Source organism: Penaeus chinensis, chromosome 1 (genome assembly GCF_019202785.1).
Source record: "Penaeus chinensis breed Huanghai No. 1 chromosome 1, ASM1920278v2, whole genome shotgun sequence".
Lineage (NCBI taxonomy): Eukaryota > Metazoa > Arthropoda > Malacostraca > Decapoda > Penaeidae > Penaeus > Penaeus chinensis.
In genome coordinates this window covers 791724-796723 of record NC_061819.1, presented here as the reverse complement: position 1 = coordinate 796723, position 5000 = coordinate 791724, and positions in this window count along the sequence as shown.

Below are 5000 nucleotides of genomic sequence, written 5' to 3'. Positions count from 1 at the left end.
CATATCATGTCGTAGGTTTTTTCTATATCTAAAAATACTGAAATCAAATAATCTTTTTTGGCAATTGCCATTATGACTGTCCAGCTTTACTAGTTGATCGAGAGTTTGGCGTCCCTTTCGGAAGCCGCACTGCTCGTCAACTAGTAAATTACTTGTATTTAGAAAATGCAAAAGCCTACTGTTAATAATTCGTTCCATGACCTTGCATAAGCAACTTGTCAACGCAATTGGGCGGTAGGAGATGGCAGATCTTGGATTACCCACTCCTTTCAATACGGGAATGATGTGGGCGAAGTGCCATGAGTTTGGAAAAGTGTGGCTTTTCCAAAATTCATTGTACACTTTTAGCAACTTAATCATGGCATCATGATTAAGATGCTTTATCATCTCATATCGAATCTCATCGGGGCCCGGGGATGTTCCTCTACAGGCTTCTAGGGCTCGGACAAGGTCATTCATTGTTAGGTCTTTATTATAATCAAAGTCATCTGTGGCAAAGTGAATAGGTTGCAGCTCAGTGGCTTCCTTGGTGGTCAGGAAAGCGGGATGGTAATTATCTGAGCTGCTTGTGTAAGAGAACTGCCTGGCGAGTGTATTAGCAATGTCTCTCGGTGAATCGAAATTAGTTCCCTCGTGAATGATGTTTTTAATTTTGCAAGATGTTTTGTTCTTTTCTTCTTTTGACAGTGGTCCAAACCTCTGATACTTTTGTATTACTATTTATTGTAGAGACAAAGCTTGTCTAATTATTCTACGAGCCCTAGCTCTTGCTAGTTTGTAGTTGAAAAAGTTCTCATCATTGATGTTATTTTTGAAAAGCCTGTAGGCCTTATTGCGTCGGCACAGTGCCCTGCGGCAATCCGGTGTCCACCATGGAACTCTATGCTTAACGCTATCTGTCGAAGTTTTAGGAATGGATAGCAATGCTGCTTCTAAAATCGAATTCTGAATATTGTTTACTTTATCATCAATAGTTTCTCCAACAAGTTCGAGCTTGACGTTCCTTGTGAAGGCGACCCAGTCTGCTCTTTTTACGCTAAATTTAGGTGCTGAAGGCGTTCTCACTGTGTCGCATAAATATTCAATCAAAATAGGAAGATGATGGCTTCCCAACGAGTCGTCAATGGTGTGCCACAGGCACTTGGCTGCTATTGATGAAGAGACCAGTGATATATCTATAAAGTTCAAATTGCCGGTATTATCGTCCACCCGCGTGGAACTACCATCATTCAGAAGGACTAAATCAGATTCGTTAAGCAGCTTAACTACTTGCTCACCTCTACCATCCACCCGCAGGGAACCCCATAACGTATGATGAGCATTAAAATCACCTAAAATTACTTTATTTTGTGGCAGACGTTCCTGAAGAGCAAAGAGCTCATCATAGATTATCACTTTATCAGGCGGACAATAAACTGAACATATAGCCAGATACGTGCCATTAATTTTTAATTTGCATGCGACAAACTCCAAAGTAGAATCAATAGTCACTTCTGTAAAAGGGAGGTTTTGGTGGATGTACATGGCGACTCCGCCTCCACCCCTAATCTCACGATCCTTCCGACATAAGCGGTAGTTCCTGAGCGATACGACATCGTGAGACGAGGTTTGTTAAATGAGTTTCTTGGAGAACTATAATATCGGGAGCATAGGACGAGGCTAATAATATAAGGTCATTTACTTTAGATCTAAGACTTCGACAGTTCCATTGTATAATGGTTGATGCGATGATTACGTTTTATGGGGTTTGGAAGTGCCTTGTCCACCATTTTTTATTTTCTTTTTATGGGAGGGAGGCGCCTCCTCTCCCTCGTTTTCCGGGGACCTCTCACAGAATGGTTTGGAGACAGAAGCCTCCATGTCCTGCACCTCCTGGCGAGGGAGACGACTGACAGATTGCGACCTGCTTCTCTCTCGAGAAACCGATCGCGAGCCAGACGAAGTCCTCACAGGAGTAGCCCGGACGGGGAGGTGCGCTCCGGACTGTGATTCGGTATCATCCTCCTTATGATGTTTAGGCTGGGTTGATGCAGCCATTTGATCGACCAATTTTGTCAGTTGATATACTTTAATGTTTAGTTTTTTTCACGGTTTGTTTGAGTTCAGCAATTTCCTTATCCTTGGCTGCAAGCTGTTGACTGACATTATTTGCACTAGGGGTGTTGTTAGTTACTGCTGCAGCATAGGAAGTATCGGGTTTGTGTGTCAAACTTTCCACTTTCTTCTTAGCTTCAGTATAACTAACTTCATGCTTTCTCATATATGCTAATGTCTCAGTCTCCTTCTTCAGGATGCTGCACTCAGCAGATCCTGAATGATGGGGACCTCCACAGTTAGCACATTTGGAAATCTGGCTAGTACATGTGATGGTGTCATGGGCCTCAGCACATTTACGGCAAGTTAATTTAGATGAATCTTTGTCAATATCATACATCTTAATGAGGTGTGTCCGAATTTTTGGCATCTATTACAATGCATTGTCTTTTGGACATAAGGTCTTACTTGAACACGTTCATAACCGACGTTGACATATTCAGGGATTTTATTCAAGGCAAAAGTAAAAAAACACAGTCCAGTTTTCGTTCGCACATTCCCGTCCTTCTTGGTCATACAATGAACGTCCACTACGTCTTGGTCCTTCATGCTCTCAAGAATTTCACTTTCATCCATCTTCCTCAAATCCCTGTGAAAGATTACTCCCTTACAGGTATTTGGGCCAATCGGAATAGTTACTTTTACTCGAAGATCATGAATTTGCGTCAGCTTAAGTAAATCCTTAATCTGGGTGTTGTATTGTACTTTAACAAGGAGGCTTCCATCTCGCAATTTTTTTACAAAATCAAAGTCGCCGTCCACTTGACCATCAAGGACCTTTTTGATGATAAAGGGGTTCACGTTCAAAAGCGACTGATTTTCATTCACGCATTTTACATTCGCGAACCTTGCATTCTGGGTGGGGATTTTGAAAGTTGGTCGTCTCGTCTTGTCATTCGTGGGGTTACCATTGTTCGTAGTCAGAGAGTGGTCATGAGTCGCCCCTCCTCCTTTAGGAGGAGAAGGGGTAGCCGGGGAGTCATTCATTCTGGGTATCGGACCAGGTCCGACCCCTCTGCTCAAAGTCGTAGTCCTGAATGGACGAAAACCTCTTAACTGTTGTTATCAACCTAACTGCAATAGCTAAGAGAGTGAATCAGTATTTCGTCCTCTACCCCCCCAGTGGAAGCCTGGTTGCGTTATCCAGTACCACAGAGGGAACGAGTTATGTGTGGGACACTTCCTTACCGCCGAACTTGCCTAGGCGAAGGACGGTAACTCAATGCCTACCCCCCAAGCGAATACGGGAGTTCCGAGGAACTCCGGTAGGCTCAGGAAAGTCACATTAAGATGAAAAGAATTCAGGACTAAAGGAAAAGTGCGCCCAAATGACGCCCCAGACTACTGGGCCTCCCTACCCAGGGGTCAAAGCCACAAGGGCTACCCTGATTTCTTGGCTATCAACCAGCGGTATGTGGCCAAGGTTATTAAGCCAATGGATCCTATTTATTCTATCAATCTATATAAGGTCATAAAGTTTTGTCTCCCTTAAAAAAGTGATTACTTTACTTACTATTTTTTCATTGTCTGATAATATATTTATTAGTGAAAACTCTTTGTTAATTTGTTGGAAGTAATTTTTTAATTTTTGTCTTTGGATGTGGTGTTGCTGGCATACTGTGAGGATGTGTTTAATGGTAAGGGTGGTATAGCAGAGGGCACATTGTGGAGGAAATCTTTTTTCTACGTAGGGAGTGAGGTGGGTGTATCTTGAGGCGGTGACCCTACCATCCATATTCATAACACTAGTAAAAAACACTTTTTTTTCCCCCCCGTCAATTCAAGGAAAGGTGAAATCAGGTAAGTCACAAGGTCTACTAATTGACTCCTTTGTGGCTAAGCACTAGCAGAGCCATCTATGTGCAGAGACATTTCACAAAAAAAAAAAAAATAATAATAATAATAATAAAATGAGCACGGCATTTTCCCTTTTTTTTATTAATTTTCCCCGGCGGGTTAATGAATTTTAACTAAATAGATAAATAAATATATAAATAAAACTCAAGAAGGATAGTTTAGCTTGAAGGGAATACAGGAAAAGTAATATTAATTGATATTAATGTTAGTGGCAACAATAATAGTGATATCAAGAATGGTATTCACATTAAGATATGGTAATACTAAAGATGATAAGGAAAATTATGAATAAGATATTGATATTATTATCAACAAAAATAATTTGGGCGTTGATATTCATAATGATATTTACTATGGCAGAAGTAGTAAAAATACTGTATCTGCATCATTACAAAGTAGTATTAGTATTGATATTTTATTACTGATGTTAACAAAATGGAAACTACAATAATGAGAAAAAGAAAATGATAATAATATTTCTGGTATTAATAAATATGTCTCATATGATTTTGATCATAATCATCTGCCAAAAGTCATGATGTTTGCGGTAAAAGCATTGGTGATAATAGTGATAATCTTAGTCACAATAACGTTAATAATAACAACAAAAAACTAAGCTAAGATGCAAATGATATTGATTTGGATAATTTCAATGAAAATTATAATATTCACAGTAGTAGAATAGTAGACAAAATAAATAACAATGGAAGTAATGATAATGATAATGATGTTAATTCTAATTATAATAATCATAAGAATGATGTCATTTTGTTATTATTTTTGCTATCATTATTATTATCATCATTTTAATTATCATTGTTATTATCATTGTTATCATTATCATTATTGACATTATTAATTATGATAATAACAATAATTATCGTTATTATTATCTTACTGTAATTTCAATATAATCATTGATAATAATATTATTACAGTTATTATTATCACTATTCTTTTTATCATAATTATCCTTATCATCATCATTATTATCATCACCATTAATACTATTGTTATTATTACTATCATTATTAATGTTATCATCATTG